Here is a 22,117-nt window from a genome sequence, read left to right as displayed (position 1 = left end):
ACCAGACAGTCTGGTGCCACCCACCGGACAGTCCGGTGCCCCCAGAACAGGAAACCAGCCAATTAGTTGATTTGTAGTCGTTGCACTATGCAGTGTCCGGTGTGCACCGGACAGTCCGGTGCACCCACGGACAGAAAGGCTACCAGGGACTTCCAAATGGAGCTTCAACAACTTCTAGGTCACTTAATTAGGGCTATAAAAGGGACCCCTAGGCGCATGGAGCACAACACCAAGCATCCTTTGAACATCCTACGACACCGAGACACTGCGACCAAGCTAGAGCATTGATAGTTTGAGATTCGAGCAAGTGTTTGAGCAGTAATTCTGTTGTGTTGTCTCTTGTGCTTCTCTCTCAACTTGTGTGCGTGTGTTGCTTTGATTTTGTCTCTTGTGTGTGTGTGTTTCTACTCCCCTTACTCTTGTGGTTTATTTGGAATCAACTGTGTAAGGCGTGAGCGACTCCAAGTTGTGGAGATTCTCACAACGGGAAAAGCTTGTGATAAGAAAGAGAACCGTGGTACTCAAGTTGATCGTTGGAGCAATTGAGAGGGGTTGAGTGCAACCCTTGTCCATTAGGACGCCACAACATCGAGTAGGCAAGCATTTTACGCTTGACCGAACCACGGGGTAAAATTGATGTGTCACTTGTCTAAGTTACTTTACGTTATTGTGATTCTACTCTTTCTAGCACTTCTCTTCACTTACAATATTGCTCTAAGTTTAATACTCACATTATGAGAGCAATTAAGTGAAGAAGTTCTTTTCCTCTCATCCTCTTCATTCGTACTTGGTTTTTTTTATCACACTAATTCAATATTAGACCAAGTTTGTTTTGTTGAGCTATTTTTTACAGGATCACGTATTCATCCCCCTCTAGGTGCCCTCAATTGGTATCAGAGTCATTCTCTTCTTCAAGGGACTAACCGCTCGAAGAGATGGATCATAAGGGCAAGGGGACCGTGATCAACGACAAGGAGAAAGAGATTCTCAATGTCGATGAGCCAAAAGGTGACAAGATCACCGACTTAGGTTCGAATAACAAGAAGAAGGACAGGAAGAAGAAGAAAAGGCGCATCAAGAAGATCATCTACTACGACAGCGACACCTCTTCTTCTTCACCGAGGGACGACGACGAAAGACTCATCTACGAAAAAGAAAACGGTTAATCAAAATTATTCGTTTGATTATTCTCGCATTCTGTACAGTTCAAATGCTCATTTATTGTCTATTCCACTTGGGAAACCCCCTCACTTTGATGGGGAAGACTATTCTTTATGGAGTCATAAAATATGTAGTCATTTATTTTCTCTCCATCCTAGTATTTAGGAAATAGTGGAAAATGGAATGCAGTTTGATAGTAGCGATAATCATGTATTTATTAATGATCAAATTCATAAAAATTCCTAAGCTACTACTGTTTTGTTAGCATCTCTATGCAGGGATGAGTACAACAAGGTCAGTGGCTTGGACAATGCTAAGCAAATATGGGATACCCTCAAGATTTCTCATGAGGGAAACGACGTCTCCGTGATCACCAAAATGAAGTTGGTGGAAGGTGAACTGGGGAGGTTCGCCATGAAAAGGGGAGAGGGGCCAACTGAAACCTACAACAGGCTCAAGACCCTGTGAACAAGATCCGAAGCTACGGAAGTACAAGATGGATGGATCATGATGTTATTTGACTCATGCTAAGGTCGTTTACCGTTATTGATCTTCATCTTGTAAACCTTATATGTGAGAATCCTAGGTACACCAAGATGACGCCTAAGGAAATCCTTGGAAAATTTGTAAGCGGGCGCATGATGGTGAAGGAGGCAAAGTACGTTGATGACATCACCAACGGACTGCTTCCTCTCTATGAGTCGCAGCACGTTCTCAAGGCAACAAGCATCAAGAAGGCCCTACCTAACAAGGTGGCACAAGTGGAGGCTACCAAACTCAATGAGGAAGAAATGACGCTTGTAATCAAGCGCTTCAAGACTAATTGAAGGGACGCAAAGAGTACCCCAATAAGAGCAAATCAAGGGGAAAGCGATCTTGCTTCAAATGTGGTAAGTCTGGTCATTTTATTGCACATTGTCCCAATAATGAAAATGACTAGGGACAAGAAAAGAAATGGAAGAAGGAGAAGAAAAAGAACTACCAGAAGGCAAAGGGTGAGGCTCACATTGGCAAGGAGTGGGATTGAGACTGCTCTTCATCCGACTCCAACGATGAGGGACTTGCTGCCTCCGCCTTCAACAAGTCCTCCATGTTCCCCAAGAAGCTACACACTTGTCTCATGGCTAAGGAGAAGAAGTTACATACACGAGATACTCCTAAGTACACTTTGTCCAATGATGAGGGTTCTGATGACGATATAGACTATAGCGATCTCTTTAAGGGTTAGATGGATCAAAAGTTGACAAAATTAATGAATTAATTGATGCCCTTATTGATAAAGATAGTTTATTATAAAAAGCAATAAGATATCCTTTACGAATAACATTATAAATTTGTTAATGTTGAAAAATCCCTTATTTTAGAGATTAAGAAAAATGAAATTCTTTCTACTGCATTGTTGGTCCATGAGTCTATTTCTAGCCTTAAAGGTTTAAATGCCGATTTAAATGCTAGAATAGAAAAAATAAATGTTGTTGGTCCATCATTAGAGCATGTTTCTATTTGTAATAGATGCAAAGATTTTGATATTAATGCTTGCAATAATCATGTTTCTACTATCTGTGAGTTGAATGATGAAGTTGCAAATCTTAATGCTCAACTTAAAATTTGCAAGAATGAATGTGAAAATATTAAATTTGTCAGGAATGACTACACCATTGGTAGACATCCCTCCATTAAGGATGGGCTTGGTTTCCAAAATGGAACCAATAATTTAACAAGCCAAAAGGCCTCCAATCTCATCAAGGAGAAAGGGAAGGCACCTTTGGCTAGTAGTTCACATTCTTTACATAACAAGAAGAATTATGCTTATTTATATGCTCATGTTAAGAATGCCTCCAATGTTGCTCATCATGATGGTTGCTATGATCATAATTTCTTACCTATGTGTCATGATGTTGTTTTTGATTCTCATGCCATGTTTGCATCGTCTAGCTCTTCATATGTTCATGGTAGGAGTAGACCTAGGCATCATGTTCATCATGTTTCTCATGTGCCTAGAAATGCATTTAATGGTCCAACTATGATGTATCATACTTATTATGCCTCATATGAGATGCTTTGTAAAAATGATAAAGTTGTTGCTAGAAATGTGGTATCTACATGCAAGGGAGGTAAGACTTGCATTTGGGTTCCAAAATCTTATGTGACTAACCTTGTAGGACCCAACAAGAGTTAGGTACCTAAATCCCAAGCTTAAACTACCTTGCAGGTTTATGCATCCAGGGGCACAAGCAGGATTATTGATAGCGGATGCACAAACCATATGACGGGGGAGAAGAAGATGTTCACCTCCTATGTCAAGAACAAGGATTTCCAAGACACATTTATCTTTGGAGATGGGAATCATGGCAAGGTCAAAGGTTTGGGTAAAATAGCTATCACTATCGAGCATTCAATTTCTAATGTATTCTTAGTGGAATCGCTTGGTTACAATTTGCTATCTGTAAGTTAATTATGTCATATGGGTTATAATTGCTTATTTACAAATATTGATGTATTTGTCTTTAGAAGATGTGATGGTTCATTAGATTTTAAATGTGTATTGGATGGCAGGCTTTATTTAGTTGATTTTACTAAAGAATATGCCGATCTAGATGCATGTTTAATTGCTAAGACTAACTTGGGTTGGCTCTGGCATCGCCGCCTAGCACATGTTGGAATGAAAAACCTTCATAAGCTTCTAAAGGGAGAACATGTGTTAGGACTAACATATGTCTGTTTTGAGAAAGACAGATCTTGTGGAGCGTGTCAGGCAGGGAAGCATGTGGGAACAAATCATCCAATCAAGAATGTGATGACGACATCAAGACCACTGGAACTTCTTCATATGGATCTTTTCGGACCCGTTGCTTACCTTAGCATCGGGGGAAGTAAGTATGGTCTTATAATTGTTGATGATTTTTCTCGCTTCACTTGGGTATTCTTTTTACAGGATAAAACAGAAACTCAAGGTATATTAAAGCGCTTCCTAAGGAGAGCCCAAAATGAGTTTGAGCTCAAGGTGAAGAAAATCAAGAGCGACAATGGATCTGAGTTCAAGAATCTTCAAGTGAAAGAATATCATGAGGAGGAAGGCATCAAACATGAGTTCACCGCTCTCTACACACCACAACAAAATGGTGAATAGAGAGAAAGAACCGGACTCTCATCGACATGGCAAGGACGATGCTAGGAGAATACAAGACGCTGGAGAGGTTTTGGTCGGAAGCCGTGAACACGGCTTGCCATGCCATAAATCGACTCTATCTTCATCGCCTCCTCAAGAAGACGTCATACGAGCTCCTAACCGGTAACAAACCAAATGTTTCGTACTTTCGTGTATTTGGGAGCAAATGCTACATCTTGGTTAAGAGAGGTAGACATTCAAAGTTTGATCCCAAAGTTGTAGAAGGGTTTATACTAGGTTATGACTCAAATACAAAGGCATATAGGGTCTTCAACAAATCTTCGGGTTTAGTTGAAGTCACTAATGACGTTGTATTGGATGAGACTAATGGCTCTCCAAGAGAGCAAGTTGATCTTGATGATATAGATGAAGATGAAGTTCTAACGGTCGCAATGAGAACTATGGCAATAGGCGATGTGCGACCACAGGAACAACAAGAACATGATCAACCATCTTTCTCAACAATGGTGCAACCCCCAACTCAAGATGAGGAATAGGTACCTCAAGATCAAGGCATGGTTCAAGGGGTTGAGTCTGGGCCACCATTCAAAGGAATCATCCGGTGGATCATATTCTTAGTGACATCAGCAAGGGAGTAACTACTCATTCACGATTAGCTAATTTTTGTGAGCATTACTCGTTTGTTTCTTCTATTGAGCCTTATTGTAGAAGAAGCCTTGCAGGATCCGGACTGGGTGTTGGCCATGTAGGAGGAACTCAACAACTTCAAGAGAAATGAAGTGTGGAACCTGGTGCCAAGTCTGAAGCAAAATGTTGTGGGAACCAAGTGGGTGTTCGACAACAAGCAAGATGGGCAAGGATTGGTGACAAGAAACAAGGCTTGACTTGTGGCAAAAGGATATGGCTAAGTCGCAGGTTTAGATTTTGAGGAGACTTTCGCTCCTGTATCTAGGCTTGAGTCGATTCACATTTTAATTGCCTATGCTGCTCACCATTCCTTTAAGTTGTTTCAAATGGACGTGAAAATCCACCTATCTTCTTCTTCTGCCAATACAAACAATAATTCTTGCTGAAGACCTCAGCGGGCGGTTCCTCACCATACGAAGTCACCGCCCAAACATACTTCGCTAACACCACAATAGCATTCGGCGTCAGCTGATGAATCTGAACCTCGAATTTCCGCAGCACTTCCACTATAAATCGATGTGCCAACAAGCGAAGTCCAGCACGATGGCCGATAATCATATATATATATTCAATCCATGAGAGATAGCACAACAAGACTACATAACTACATAGCCACATGCAAGCTATATTTATATTATAATGAGATGCATCTAGCCAGCCCTGTCAAACACCCTAATCATTTCATATATATCATGCATGTAATATACCTAGCTGTCACATATATATAAATTTGATTTAATATCAAACCTAATCATTTCATATAAATCATACATGTAGAACAAAGAGGTTCTTTAATTAAGATATCACAAAACAGAAGGAAGCAATCACCTCGGGGGCGCGGGCGCGACGGTGGGGGTCGCGGGCAAGACGGCGGGGCGCGGGGGCCGACGTGGAGGCGGGGGTGGCGGCCGACGGCGTGGAGGGCAGGCGCGTGGGCGGCAGCCGGTGTGGAGAGCGTGCGCAACGGCGGCGTGGGCACTTGGCGGTAAAGAAGTAGAGCAACGGCGTGGTAAGTGAAGAAGTAAAGAATGAAGTCCTGGGGTAGATCGGCTAAGTAAATGTTCTTTGCCGAGTGCCAGATCGCGGACACTCGGCAAATATTTTTTAAATTTAAAAATACACTTTGTCGAGTGCCCATGATCTGGCAATCGGCAAAGCGATCTTTACCAAGTGCTAGATTGCGGGCACTCGACAAAGATTGTTTACCATTTTTAAAATAACTTTGCCGAGTGCCGCCCTGGTGGCACTCGGCAAACTATCTTCTTTGCCGAGTGCCATCCTTGATACCCGGCAAAGTATTTTTTTATTTTTTCCCAACCAAACGTTTTATGGGATGTTCCTACAATATGTAGACCTAAATGTTTCATTTTGGCATAATTATAAAAGTGATTGCTATAACTATTAGATTTAGTTCGTTTAATTGAATTTCTTCGGATAATTCAGATTTGAACTGTAAGTCACTCAAAAAATGAAAAATTGTGAATGCAAAAATGATATTCATGTTAGGTGACACAAGTTACGACCGATTTCAGGAGCAGACCAGAATTTTCGAGCACCATGCTCACTAAACATGACCGTGAACTTGTCATCAAGTTGTTTAAAAATTGTATAAAACACACACAAAGTCAGAAAATCATGAAACTTGTCCACGTGTCATGATATCATATGTAGAGGATGTGATAAAAATTTGAGAATGTTTCGAGAAAGTTATGACGCGGTAGAAATCTAGCCGGTCTACATTAAAACTCTATGATTTCATGTGTAGGCGACATAGGTTTCTACACATAGTGTGTCACAACTATGATTTTATATGTTAGTTCAATTTTTTTGGATTATATAATCTAGGCAGATTATAATCCCAAACAAATACTCCCTTAATCCCTTATTATTTAATTTTGAATAGAAATGGATATAATCTCTTTTAACCCCTCCAAACCCATGTAACCGAATAAGGTCTAATGACATTGGGATAAAAGTGGATTGGAGGGGAGTAAATCTCTTGCTAGTCAAAAATAAATAGAAGATGATTTAATCGTCCTCAATCCATTTCGATCCATACGCAACCGAACAAGGCTAAAAAGCTTGTTTATTGGTTACATTCAGATCGGAGGAGATTGAGATAGATTAAATTCATTTCTATTATCTATTTCTATTCAATTTTAACTAGCAAAGGATTCAATCCACTCCTAACCAAACAAAACCTAAGAGTGCTTTCGGTAATACACTAAAAACCGTTCTAGCTAATCAAATTTTATATAAATGGGAGAAACAATCTAAGTAGGAATTGTGCGCATCATATATTCTTAAAAGGCGGCTAAAGAAGTCCCAATAAAGTCCAGCGACCTTGACTCTTGACTCTTGACCAAACTAGCATATATAGCTTTGTAGTTGGGTAAGGTTACCATCAAATATTTCTCTAGTTCCATTCCAAGTTCTACCCAACATTGTTCCCTAGCCATGGTAAGCAGATTCTGCAGCCGCTTGCCAGTTCTACTCAACATCGTCGTCCTCCTCTTGTCCACAACCATTTCTGACTCCATAAACAGCAACAGCGATCTCAATGCACTCTTGTCATTCAAATCCCTCATAACAAAGGACCCAATGGGTGCACTGTCATCTTGGGATGGGGACGCTTCTAACAGGAGCGCTCCTCATTTCTGCCGGTGGAACGGCGTGACGTGCAGCAGCCACCAGCACGGCAGCCATGTCACTGCCCTGCGCCTGCGAGCCTTCGGTCTGGAAGGCAACATCTCCCAGTCGCTTGGGAATCTTAGCCACCTCCAAACCCTGGATCTGTCGAACAACAACCTAGAAGGCGATATACCTTCCAGTATCGGTAACTTGTTTGCTCTCCATTTTCTCAACCTAAGTGTTAACCACCTGTCCGGCCGGGAACGTTCCTCAGTCCATCGGCCGTCTTTCCGAACTCGAAATTCTGAATTTCCGCCACAATGACATCGTAGGAAGCATCCCTTCTTCAGTGCTGAACCTTACAGGACTCACAATCCTTAGTGCCACCGAAAATTACATGACAGGGAGGATTCCAGATTGGTTGGGAAACTTGACAGATCTGACAGATTTGAACTTGGCATGGAATAACTTCAGTGGACAGATCCCACAAGCTTTAGGTAAGCTAACTAACCTTGCTAGATTGACTACGCAAGGTAATCAATTGGAAGGTTTAATCTCTCCTACACTGTTTAACATTTCATCCCTTGAGATTTTAGATCTCGGCTATAGCAAGCTTTCAGGTTCTCTACCTCCAGATATTGGATTTACACTTCCAAATATTGTAGTATTTAGTGTATGACTGTATGCTATACCAAATTTGAGGGTCCAGTTCCATCCTCTCTGTCCAATATTTCTGTGCTCCAACAGCTCATCCTCCATGGGAACAGATTTCATGGCCGAATTCCACCTAATATTGGTGTCCACGGCAGCTTAACTGATCTTGAATTAGGCAACAATCAGCTTCAAGCCGTGGATACTAAAGACTGGGATTTTCTAACCCCTTTGGTCAATTGCAGTCATCTGAAATATCTTAATCTTGAACTAAATAACATTTCTGGCATTTTGCCAAATGCTGTTTCTAATCTCTCCTATGAGCTGGAATGGTTAATGATGGGTGGAAACAAAATAACTGGGACCGTACCTTCGGGGATAGGTAGGCTTCAAAAACTCAAAGTACTTGATCTGTCAGCAGTGGCGGAGCCAGAAATTTTTAGAAGCCTGGGCAACTTTAAAAGATCATATGATGTAAAAAAATAATACATATACTATAAAGTGGTTAAAGAATTGCTTACATGTATATAATGTGCTAGTCTCGTATAACACGAGGTAGACTCATTTTTCGAGTCTTTATACTCTGAAAGCGTCGTGTTATAGTAGAATTATCAAGTGCTTTGAATAATTCCCGCTCTGTGTAACACACCATCAAGTGATTGAACCATTCATCTGAAATCCTGTTGCGCAGTTTGTTCTTAATTATTTTCATTGCAGAGAAGGCTCTTTCAACTGATGCTGTTGAAACTGGTAGTATTAATGACAACTCAATAAGCTTGTAGACTAAAGGAAAAACCATATGCTTTTCAGTTTCAACCATCTTTACTGCCAAACTTCCAATATCCATGCAACTAGAAAAGGCAGAATGTCTTCTCACATGATGAATATAAGTCTCAAGTTGGCTTCTTATTATTGCACGATCACCATCCGAGAAATCTGTATCATAAATTTCAACAACTTGTATATCTGCATCATAAATTTCTCACATGTAATATATCTGATGCAGATTTATGATGCAGATTTCTCGGATGGTGATCGTGCAATAATAAGAAGCCAACTTGAGACTTATATTCATCATGTGAGAAGACATTCTGCCTTTTCTAGTTGCATGGATATTGGAAGTTTGGCAGTAAAGATGGTTGAAACTGAAAAGCATATGGTTTTTCCTTTAGTCTACAAGCTTATTGAGTTGTCATTAATACTACCAGTTTCAACAGCATCAGTTGAAAGAGCCTTCTCTGCAATGAAAATAATTAAGAACAAACTGCGCAACAGGATTTCAGATGAATGGTTCAATCACTTGATGGTGTGTTACACAGAGCGGGAATTATTCAAAGCACTTGATAATTCTACTATAACACGACGCTTTCAGAGTATAAAGACTCGAAAAATGAGTCTACCTCGTGTTATACGAGACTAGCATATTATATACATGTAAGCAATTCTTTAACCACTTTATAGTATATGTATTATTTTTTTACATCATATGATCTTTTAAAGTTGCCCAGGCTTCTAAAAATTTCTGGCTCCGCCACTGCTGATGGAGATACTTACTAAACTAAGACCAACAGATCATACGTCTTTTGATGGGGCCACAAGCCTTGTAAAGCATGTCGAGATGGCATACCCTTACAGGCTGCTGGAAATACTGGATGCTACAATGCTACAAGGCAGCACAAGTCACAGCACCCAAGAGACGATGGATATGGTCATCATTCCTGTCGTGAGAATAGGACTAGCTTGTTGCAGGACTGCTGCAAGCCAGCGAATTAGGATGGACGAGGTGGTGAAAGAACTCAATGACATTAAGAAGACATGGGAAGACCATTTCGCAAAAATCACCGGGGCAACCGGCAGAGCAGCGGATGGACGAGCACTCCATTGATGGAAGGTGGCACAAGCGCAATGGCAAAGCACACGCTCAGCCTGTGCGCTTGCCATCATGCTCCGAATAGAGAGAGACAGCCAGCCCACACACGGCTGCTGGTTCTACTCAGTATTTTGCCTAGAAAATTGAGACTATCATGTCACGCCCCTGGTAAATCTACTACTACTACTTGTATGGTTTAGTAAGTCGGTTGAAGAGGAAGGGGATTAAGGAAGGATTACTGTTGGGCTGGCCCATTAGGGTTCCAAGCCGTATAATAGATCCAGGCGATTAGGCCCAGATTAGCATCTATAAATACCTGCAACTGCTTCTGGAAGAGGACGCAATTTGAATAAAGAACACATCCCACCAAAATCTGGAACTTATCTGAGCGAGTCTGGGAAGTCTTCTTCTCCAGTTGGTCGACTTCTCACGCTGCCGAAGCTCGCCGTCAGCCACGGGACGTCGATCCTTACACCTGGTATCAAAGCTCTCCTTCCTTGGTGTGGGTTGGTGATCACAAGGGGGCTAGGTTGGCTGTAGGAAGAAGAGGAGGTGATCACCACGGCGCCCTCTGTCAAACCTTCGGCGCAGTCCAGGCTGGTGTTGGAAGCCATGGCGACAGAAGCTAAACAAGGGGAAGCAAGGTGGGACAAGATGATGGTGATGATGGAGAGGTTGACAGGGAAAGTTGAGGCTATGGAGAAGGTGCATCACCAACTATTGGGACAGTCAGAATTGACTGCCGACTTGGTGAAACAGACTGCAGATGAGAGGACACTTCTATCCAGGCTCGTGGAGGAGAATGGGAAGGCGTTGGCAAGGATGAGGTTGGAAGCTATGGCGAGAGAGATGGAGGATGTTGGCACGAGACCAGAGTCATCGGATACAGGAGGTAGAAGAGGAGCCATACCGAACCAGGATCAGGGAGGAAGGGAGTTGCAACAACATGTACCTAAGATGCTTTTCCCCAAGTTTGGAGGCAATGAACCGACGATTTGGTTGAATCGATGTGAGGACTACTTCAACATGTATCAGGTCCCAGGTGCAATGAAGGTACCTGCGGCGTCGATGAACATGGAGGGAAATGCAGCTAGATGGCTGCAGATTCTGAAGTTGAGGGGAGACTTGAGAGATTGGCCAAATTTCTCTAGAATAGTGTTGCAGAAATTCGGTGTGGATGAATATCCAAAGGCCATGGAAAGAATGTTGCACCTGCAACAGAAAGGGGGTGTCGAAGAGTATGTAGAAGAATTTGAGGAGACCAGATATGCAACAGCAGTACATAATCCAGAACTGGGGGAGGTGTTCTTTGTTGCTCAGTTTATGGAAGGCTTAAAGAATGAGATACAAGGTCCTGTAAAGTCTCAGATTCCTTCCACTGTTGATAGGGCTATTAGGTTGGCGCTGGTGCAGTAGGAGATTTTGGTCAAGAATAGTGGTCGGAATAGTAAGATAGGCCAAGGAGGTAGGGGAGTGACAGGAGTTAGGACTGAAGGGAAGGTAGGGGATCAAGGAGTATGGAGTAAGGAGAGACAAGTGAAAGAATACAGGAGGATAAATGGACTCTGCTATACCTGTGGTGAGAAGTTTGAGCTAGGGCACCAGGCTAAATGTCCAAGAAGAGCAATCCCTCAACTCAATGTATTGACTACTGAAGATTTGGAGATGGTATTGTCTGAGGAGCAGCTGGGGCAGATAGAAAAGGAGGAGGTACAAGAAGAGGAGAATCACAGATTGTCTATTCATGCCCTCAGTGGAGCTGATAGTTCACAGTGTATCAGGTTTAGAGCCTTGATTCAGAATCAGTTGATGTTGATGCTGGTAGATTCTGGTAGTTCTACCAGTTTCATCAGCCAAGCTATGGTGGACAAGTTGAAACTAGCCACTGAACCCTGTTCTCCTGTCTCTGTCAAGGTGGCCAATGGAGAGGTGTTGAGAAGTGACAGAAGGGTGAAGGATATTAGATGGTGGATAGGGGGACACACTTTTGTATCTACCATGAGGGTGTTGGAGATTGGGGTGTATGATGCTATACTTGGGTTTGATTGGTTAAGAGCTCATAGTCCAATGGAATGTGACTGGGATTAGAAAGTGTTGTCATTCCATCATCAAGGGGAAAGGATTTGGTTGAAGGGAGATTCAGTTGCGGTGACAGAAGTGCCCCAGGTTTCCGCCCTGAAGGTTCAAAAATGGTTGAAGGGCAATGAGGTGTGGGTGTTTGTCTTGTTGGAACCGGTGGCAGGGAAGGAGGGGTTTCCAGAGACAGGCCCATTGGGTGAATTGTTAGATGAGTTCAAGGACATCTTTGAGTCACCTAAGGCTTTGCCACCTGTCAGGCCATATGACCATCATATTCCTCTTATGCCAGGATCAGTGCCAGTGAATGCTCGACCCTATAGGTACTCACCCTTGCATAAAACAGAGATAGAAAGGCAGGTGGTAGAACTATTGAAAGATGGACGTATAGTGCCAAGTGTGAGTCCTTTTGCATCACTTGTGTTGCTGGTACAGAAGAAGGATGGAACCTGGAGGTTCTGTATTGATTACAGAAAGCTCAATGAAATGACAATCAAGAATAGGTTCCCAATGCCTTTAGTAGACGATATATTGGATGAGTTAGTGGGAACTCAATATTTTTCTAGTTTGGATATGACAGCAGGATACCATCAGATTAGGATGGGCTTGGAGGATGAGTACAAAACGACTTTCAAAATCCACCATGGGCACTACCAGTTCAGAGTAATGCCTTTTGGGCTTACTAATGCCCATGCAAGTTTTCAGTGTGCTATGAACTCCATTTTGGAGCCCTATTTGAGAAAGTTTGTGATGGTGTTTATAGATGATATTCTGATATACAGTGCAGATCTGACTCAACATTTGGAACACTTAAGATTGGTGTTCTCTACTTTGAGGGCTCATCAGTTTTACCTCAAAAGAAAGAAGTGTGTCTTTGCCAAATCTGAGTTGCAGTATTTGGGTCATATTATATCCAAGGATGGGGTGTCTACTGACCCAGCAAAGACTCAGGCGATGGTGGATTGGCCAGTTCCTTCCTCACTTACTGAGTTGAGAGGTTTTCTAGGGTTGACAGGTTACTATAGGAAATTTGTCAGGCATTATGGTGCTATTGCCAAGCCCTTGACTACTCTTCTTCAAGGGAAGAAAAGATGGGAGTGGACAAAAGAAGCACAACAAGCTTTTGATAAGTTGAAGCAGGCTATGATTCAGACCCCAGTGTTGGCCCTACCAGATTTTGAGCTTCCTTTTGTGGTGGAGACTGATGCCTGTGAGAATGGGATTGGGGCTGTTTTGATGCAACAAAATAGACCTGTGGCTTTTTTAAGCAAGGCTTTGGGAGTTAAGAATAGTCAGTTGTCCATATATGAGAAGGAGTTCTTGGCTTTAATGATGGCAGTGGATAGGTGGAGGCCATATCTTCAGAGATCTCAGTTTGTGATAAAGACGGATCACCAGTCTTTGACCTTTTTGGGTGAACAACAATTGCAGTCTGAATGACAAAAGAAGGCTATGGCTAAGCTGATGGGTTTGCAATTTCAGATTGTCTACAAGAAAGGGAAAGAGAATGTGGTGGCAGATGCCTTGTACAGAGTGGGAATGGCGATGGCTATATCCACAGTTACAGAGTTGCAACCTGTTTGGATCCAAGAGGTTACTAATTCCTATGTAACGGATTCACAGGCTCAACAATTGCTACAAAAGCTCGCGGTGCATAGCCCCGATGAGGCAAGGTTCTCTTTGCATCAAGGAGTTATTAGAAAGCAGCAACAAATTTGGATTGGGCAGAATTCAGCTCTTAGAACTAAAGTCATTTATGCTTTTCATGACTCAGTGGTTGGTGGGCATTCGGGTATTACCGCTACTTATCAAAGGGTTAAACGAATGTTTTGGTGGCAAGGGTATAGCCCCGATGTGGAGAGTTTTGTCAAACAGTGTTCGGTGTGTCAGCAGGCCAAAAGTGAAAAACAGCTGCCTACTGGTTTGTTACAACCCTTGCTGGTGCCAACAGGGGCCTGGAAGGATATTACCATGGATTTCATTGAAAAATTGCCAAAGTCAGAAGGCTATGATACTATACTGGTGGTGGTGGATAGATTTTCAAAATATGCCCATTTTTTACCTCTGAGACATCCATTCTCTGCTCAAATGGTGGCACAGGTGATATTGGACAATGTCGTTAAGCTACATGGGGTCCCTAATTCAGTGGTGTCTGACAGGGATAAAGTGTTCACCAGTGCATTTTGGAGACATTTGTTTGATATGCTGAAGATTAAGCTAGCTTTGAGCACAGCTTATCATCCACAAACTGATGGGCAGAGTGAGAGGGTTAACCAGTGCCTTGAAATGTACTTAAGGTGTGCTGTTCACGCAACGCCCCACAAGTGGAAGTCTTGGTTGGCTATGGCTGAGTTTTGGTATAATACTACCTATCACTCTTCATTGGGATGTTCTCTGTTCAAGGCCCTTTATGGGTATGAGGCTTATGTGCTTGCTGCACCAGATTTCCTGGGCACAGAGGATACTGAAGCTGGGCAGTGGGTTAACCAGCGAGATGCTTACAATGTGCTGCTCAAGGAACAATTGTTGAAGGCTCAGCATCGTGCTAAACACTTTGCTGACTTGAAAAGAAGGCCCGGAGAGTTCCAAGTAGGGGAGCAGGTGCTACTTAAACTCCAACCTTATGCTCAATATTCGGTGGTAAATAGAGCTTGTCCAAAATTGTCCTTTAAATATTTTGGACCCTATACTGTGTTGGACAGGATAGGGGCGGTGGCTTATAAGATTCAGTTACCAGAGGAGGCCCAAGTTCATCCAGTTTTTCATGTCTCCCAATTGAAGCCATTTACTCCAAACTATGTTCCTGTATTCTCAGAGCTCCCTCACATAGCAGATCTGGAAAATGTGAATGTGCAGCCTATGGAGATATTGGACAGACGTCTGGTGAAGAAGGGTAGCTCAGTTGTGACTCAAGTTCTGGTTCGGTGGTCTGGAATTCCGAAGGAGGCTGCTACTTGGGAAGATTTCAATGGGGTGCGCACAAGGTTCCTAGATTCTCTTGCTTGGGGTCAAGCAAGTGTTCAAGGGGGGGAAATGTCACGGCCCCTGGTAAATCTGCTACTACTACTACTTGTATGGTTTAGTAAGTCGGTTGAAGAGGAAGGGGATTAAGGAAGGATTACTGTTGGGCTGGCCCATTAGGGTTCCAAGCCGTGTAATAGATCCAGGCGATTAGGCCCAGATTAGCATCTATAAATACCTGTAACTGCTTCTGGAAGAGGACGCGATTTGAATAAAGAACACATCCCACCAAAATCTGGAACTTATCTAAGCGAGTCTGGGAAGTCTTCTTCTCCAGTTGGTCGACTTCTCACGCTGCGGAAGCTCACCGTCAGCCACGGGACGTCGATCCTTACATATCAGTGGGCTTGCCAATCATGGGATCCAGTTATATGTATATGTTATATGGGTGCTTGTTGAATATTGCAACCAAAACATGTTATGGTAAAAACATTATTTTTCATGTCCAGTGGATGGGTTCCCCTTATTCATTATATATTGTATTAAAGAACAAAACAGAACAGTCTTCGGACCAGTTATCAAAAACTGACGCTAGAAATGTTTCCAAAGGCAGTTCACTCTAAAAATTGATTTATATTGCTTCCAATCGCCTTACAAACTTCTACATTTTCATGGATGGATCTGCAACACCAATGGCTCGACACGTTATTTCTATGGATGGTTCATGTTTTGGGCCGCCCTTACAAATCCCCACAAAATAGGAAGGGCTGTCATTTTTTTGACAACCCAAAGATTAATATCTGGCATGTAAAAAAACTACACAGTAGTAATTGTATAATATATAATAGATATAAAAGCCAAACTGAGCATCGATATAATATATATAGATATATAGTTTATATATTTAGAGTCCTGGTCTTCCAACAATTAGAGAAGCCCTGGCTCAACGGTGTCATCCGGTTTAGCCGCACAAGGTTCAGACGGCTATAAAAACACCCCCAGGCCACCAGGGATTAGGTTTTAGCAGGGCGTCGATTCCCTCCTGCGAGCGAGCGGTGGCGGCGGTTTCCTCGGGCGTGCGAGCAGCGACGATCCCGGGGCCAGCGGTGGTGGCGCCTCGAGGAAGGCGATTGACAGCGGGTCGGCGACGCTCCCCCAGGATCGAGCGACGGCGACCTCCCCCAGGACCGAACGACGACGACGTTCCCCCGGGATCGAGCGACGGCGGCACTCCCACAGGATCGAGGATCTAGGAGGCGCGCCCACGGCGGCGGATCTGGGAGGCGCGCACGACGTCGGCTCCTCGGAGGCGCGCTCCCCAGAGTGGCGCCCGCTGGCGTCCCACGGCCGGCGACGACGCGTGGCCTTCCCTAGGCGCGAGCGGTGGTGGATCAGTAGCCCTGTTTTTATGCTATTTTGTATGCATATTTATTGAAAGTTGTCTAGAGGGAGGGTGAATAGGCAAATCTGAAATTTATAAAGTTTAAGCACAACTACAAGCCGGGGTTAGCGTTAGAAATATAATCGAGTTCGAAAGAGGGTGAAAACAAATCACAAGCGAATAAGAGCGGATGACACGGTGATTTGTTTTACCGAGGTTCGGTTCTTGCAAACCTACTCCCCGTTGAGGTGGTCACAAAGACCGGGTCTCTTTCAACCCTATCCCTCTCTCAAACGGTCACTTAGACCGAGTGAGCTTCCTTCCTTAATTTCCTGGGTCACTTAGACCCCGCAAGGACCACCACACAATTGGTGTCTCTTGCTTCGCTTACAAGGTTTTGAGAGTACGAATGAGAGAAAGAAGAAAGGCCAACCAAGCAACAAGAACAACAAAAGAACACAAGTCGATCTTCTCATAAGCCTAAAAACTAGAGTTGAATTGTGGACTTTGATTCGATCGGTGGCTTTGGTTTGTGTCTTGGAGTGTTGTGTATTGCTCTTGTATTGAATGAGGAGTAGTGAATGCTTGGATGCCTTGAAGAGTGGTGGTTGGGGGTATTTATAGTCCCAACCACCAAAATGGCCGTTGGGGAAGGCTGTTGTCGTATGGCGCACCGGACAGTCCGGTGCGCCACCGGACACTGTCCGGTGCGCCAGCCACGTCACCCAATCGTTAGGGTTCGACCGTTGGAGCTTATGACATGTGGGCCACCGGACAGTCCGGTGGTGCACCAGACAGGTCCTGTTCACTGTCCGGTGCGTCATCTGGCGCCTGCTCTGACTTCTGCGCGCGCAGTTGCATTGTTCACTGTTCACTGTAGACTTTTGCAGACGACCGTTGGTGCAGTTAGTCGTTGCTCCGCTGGCACACCGGACAGTCCGGTGAATTATAGCGGAGTGGCTCCCAGAAAACCCGAAGCTAGCAAGTTTGAGATGATCCACCCTGGTGCACCGGACAGTCCGGTGCGCCAGACCAGGACAGCCTTCGATTTTCTTTGCTCCTTTTTATTTGAACCCTTTCTTGGACTTTTTATTGGTTTGTGTTGAACCTTTGGCACCTGTAGAACTTATAATCTAGGGCAAACTAGTTAGTCCAATTATTTGTGTTGGGTAATTCAACCACCAAAATCATTTAGGAAAAGGTGTAAGCCTATTTCCCTTTCAATCTCCCCGTTTTTGGTGATTGATGCCAACACAAACCAAAGCAAATATATAAGTGCAGTATTGAACTAGTTTGCATAAGGTAAGTGTAAAGGTTACTTAGAATTAAACCAATATTCATTTCATGAGATATGCATGGATGCTTTCTTCTAATTTAACATTTTGGACCATGCTTGCACCACTTGTTTTGTTTTTGCAAATGTTTTGGAAATTCTTTTTCAAAGTATCTTGCAAATAGTCAAAGGTATATGAATAAGATTTTGAGAAGCATTTTCAAGATTTGAAATTTTCTCCCCCTGTTTCAAATGCTTTTCCTTTGACTAAACAAAACTCTCCCTTAATGAAATTCTCCTCTTAGTGTTCAAGAGAGTTTTAGATATTAATTTTTAAAGGGGTTATAACAATTTGAAATTATATAAAAAATAAGATACCAATTGAAAAACTCCTTTAATACAAATTGAAAGACTATAAATTTTTGAAATTGGTGGTGGTGCGGTCCTTTTGCTTTGGGCTAATACTTTCTCCCCCTTTGGCATGAATCGCCAAAAACGGATACTTGTGAGTGAAATATAAGCCCTTTTTAAACTTTCTCCCCCTTTGGTAAATAATATAGGAGTGAAGATTATACCAAATTGGAGAGCGGTGTGGAGTGACGACGAAGGATGAATAATTCGATGGAGTGGAAGCCTTGTCTTCGCCGAAGAACTCCATTTCCCTTTCAATCTATGACTTATCATGAAATACACTTGAAGACCACATTAGTCATAGCAAATGAAAGAGATATGATCAAAGGTATAAATGAGTTATGTGTGCAAAACATCAATCAAAATTGCGAGAATCAAGAATATTTAGCTCATGCCTAAGTTTGATAAATGTTTTCTCATCTAATGGCTTGGTAAAGATATCGGCTAATTGTTCTTTGGTGCTAACATATGCAATTTCAATATCCCCCCTTTGTTGGTGATCCCTCAAAAAGTGATATCGAATGGCTATGTGCTTAGTACGGCTGTGCTCAATGGGATTATCTGCCATGCGGATTGTACTCTCATTATCACATAGGAGAGGAACTTTGGTTAATTTGTAACCATAGTCCCTAAGGGTTTGCCTCATCCAAAGCAATTGCGCGCAACAATGACCTGTGGCAATGTACTCGGCTTCGGCGGTAGAAAGAGCTACAGAATTTTGTTTCTTTGAAGCCCAAGACACCAGGGATCTTCCCAAGAACTGACAAGTCCCTGCTGTGCTCTTTCTATCAATTTTATACCCTGCCCAATCAGCATCTGAATATCCAATTAAATTAAAAGTGGATCCCTTGGGGTACCAAAGGCCAAACTTAGGAGTATGAACTAAATATCTCAAGATTCGTTTTACGGCCCTAAGGTGAACTTCCTTAGGATCGGCTTGGAATCTTGCACACATGCAAATGGAAAGCATAATATCCGGTCGAGATGCACATAAATATAGTAAAGATCCTATCATCGACCGGTATACCTTTTGATCTACGGATTTACCTCCCGTGTCGAGGTCGAGATGCCCATTGGTTCCCATGGGTGTCTTGATGGGCTTGGCATCCTTCATCCCAAACTTGGTGAGTATGTCTTGAATGTACTTCGTTTGGCTAATGAAGGTGCCCTCTTGGAGTTGCTTTACTTGAAATCCTAAGAAATACTTCAACTCCCCCATCATAGACATCTCGAATTTCTGTACCATAATCCTACTAAACTCTTCACAAGTAGATTTGTTAGTAGACCCAAATATGATATCATCAACATAGATTTGGCATACAAACAAATCATTTTCAATAGTTTTAGTAAAGAGAGTAGGATCGGCTTTTCCGACTTTTAAGCCATTAGCAATAAGAAAATCTCTTAGGCATTCATACCATGTTCTTAGGGCTTGCTTGAGCCCATAAAGCGCCTTAGAGAGTTTATAGACATGGTTAGGGTACTCACTATCTTCAAAGTCGGGAGGTTGCTCAACATAGACCTCCTCCTTGATTGGTCCATTGAGGAAGGCACTTTTCACGTCCATTTGATAGAGCTTAAAGTCATGGTAAGTAGCATAGGAAAATAATATACGAATTGACTCAAGCCTAGCTACGGGTGCATAGGTTTCACCGAAATCCAAACCTTCGATTTGGGAGTATCCCTTGGCCACAAGTCGGGCTTTGTTCCTTGTCACCACACCATGCTCATCTTGATTGTTGCAGAAGACCCACTTGGTTCCTACAACATGTTGATTAGGACGTGGAACTAAATGCCATACCTCATTCCTCGTGAAATTGTTGAGTTCCTCTTGCATTGCCAACACCCAATCTGAATCCCTTAATGCATCTTCTACCCTGTATGGCTCAATAGAAGACACAAAGGAGTAGTGTTCACAAAAATGAGCAACACGAGATCGAGTGGTTACCCCCTTTTGAATATCACCGAGGATAGTGTTCACGGGGTGATCTCGTTGTATTGCTTGGTGGACTCTTGGGTGTGGCGGCATTGGACCATCATCATCTTCCTTGTCTTGATCATTAGCATCTCCCCATTGATCATTGTCTTCCTCTTGAGGTGGCTCCTCTTGATCTTCATTTTCATCATCTTGAGCTTGATCCTCATCTTGGGTTGGTGGAGATGCTTGATTTGAAGATGATGGTTGATCTTGTGCATGTGGGGGCTCTTCGGATTCCTTAGGACACACATCCTCAGTGGACATGTTCCTTAGCGCGATGCACAGAGCCTCTTCATCATCTAGCTCATCAAGATCAACTTGCTCTACTTGAGAGCCATTAGTCTCATCAAACACAATGTCACAAGAAACTTCAACTAGTCCAGTGGACTTGTTAAAGACTCTATATGCCCTTGTGTTTGAATCATAACCAAGTAAAAAGCCTTCTACAGCCTTAGGAGCAAATTTAGATTTTCTACCTATTTTAACAAGAATAAAGTATTTGCTACCAAAGACTCTAAAATATGAAACATTTGGCTTTTTACCGGTGAGGAGTTCATATGATGTCTTCTTGAGGATTCGGTGAAGATAGAGACGGTTGATGATGTAGCAAGCAGTGTTGATTGCTTCCGCCCAAAACTGGTCCGAAGTCTTGTACTCATCAAGCATGGTCCTCGCCATGTCAAGTAGAGTTCTATTCTTCCTCTCCACTACACCATTTTGTTGTGGCGTGTAGGGAGAAGAGAACTCATGCTTGATGCCCTCGTCCTCAAGGAAGCCTTCTATTTGTGAGTTCTTGAACTCCGTTCCGTTGTCGCTTCTAATCTTTTTTATCCTTAAGTCGAACTCATTTTGAGCCTGTCTCAAGAATCCCTTTAAGGTCTCTTGGGTTTGTGATTTTTCCTGCAAAAAGAACACCCAAGTGAAGCGAGAATAGTCATCCACAATAACAAGACAATACTTACTCCCGCTGATGCTTATGTAAGTTATCGGGCCGAATAGATCCATGTGGAGTAGCTCAAGCGGCCTGTCGATCGTCATGATGTTCTTGTGTGGATGATGAACACCAACTTGCTTCCCTGCTTGACATGCGCTACAAACCCTGTCTTTCTCAAAATGAACATTTGTTAGTCCCAAAATGTGTTCTCTCTTTAGAAGTTTGTGGAGATTCTTCATCCCAACGTGGGCTAGTCGGCGATGCCAGAGCCAACCCATGTTAGTCTTAGCAATTAAGCAAGTGTCGAGTTCAGCTCTATTAAAATCAATTAAGTATAACTGACCCTCTAACACTCCCTTAAATGCTACTGAATCATCACTTCTTCTAAAGACAGTAACACCTATATCCGTAAAAAGACAGTTGTAACCCATTTTGCATAATTGAGAAACAGAAAGCAAATTGTAATCTAAAGAATCTACAAGAAAAACATTGGAAATAAAATGGTCAGGTGATATAGCAATTTTACCAAGTCCTTTGACCAAACCTTGATTTCCATCCCCGAATGTGATAGCTCGTTGGGGATCATGGTTTTTCTCGTAGGAGGAGAACATCTTCTTCTCCCCTGTCATGTGGTTTGTGCACCCGCTATCAATGATCCAACTTGAGCCCCCGGATGCATAAACCTACAAAACAAATTTAGGCCTTGTTCTTAGGTACCCAAACGGTCTTGGGTCCTTTGACATTAGAAACAAGCACCTTGGGTACCCAAACACAAGTCTTTGACCCCTTGTGTTTGCCCCCAACATATTTGGCAACTATTTTGCCTGATTTGTTAGTTAAAACATATGATGCATCAAAAGTCTTAAATGAAATATTATGTTCATTTGATGCAATAGGAGATTTCTTTTTAGGCTATTTAACATGGGTTGATTGCCTAGAGCTAGATGCCTCACTCTTATACATAAAAGCATGA

At 42.8% G+C, this 22,117-nt stretch overlaps 1 pseudogene; it reads left to right on the top strand.

The window, feature by feature from the left end:
• The first annotated feature begins 7,435 nt into the window (after window positions 1–7,435).
• Window positions 7,436–9,042, top strand: LOC109945459 (probable LRR receptor-like serine/threonine-protein kinase At3g47570; annotated as a pseudogene).
• The last annotated feature ends 13,075 nt before the right edge of the window (window positions 9,043–22,117 follow it).

The sequence above is a fragment of the Zea mays genome, chromosome 4 (assembly GCF_902167145.1).
Source record: "Zea mays cultivar B73 chromosome 4, Zm-B73-REFERENCE-NAM-5.0, whole genome shotgun sequence".
Classification (NCBI taxonomy): Eukaryota; Viridiplantae; Streptophyta; class Magnoliopsida; order Poales; family Poaceae; genus Zea; species Zea mays.
The sequence above is the reverse complement of the archived record's forward strand: the minus strand, read 5'-3'. Positions and strand labels throughout refer to the sequence as shown.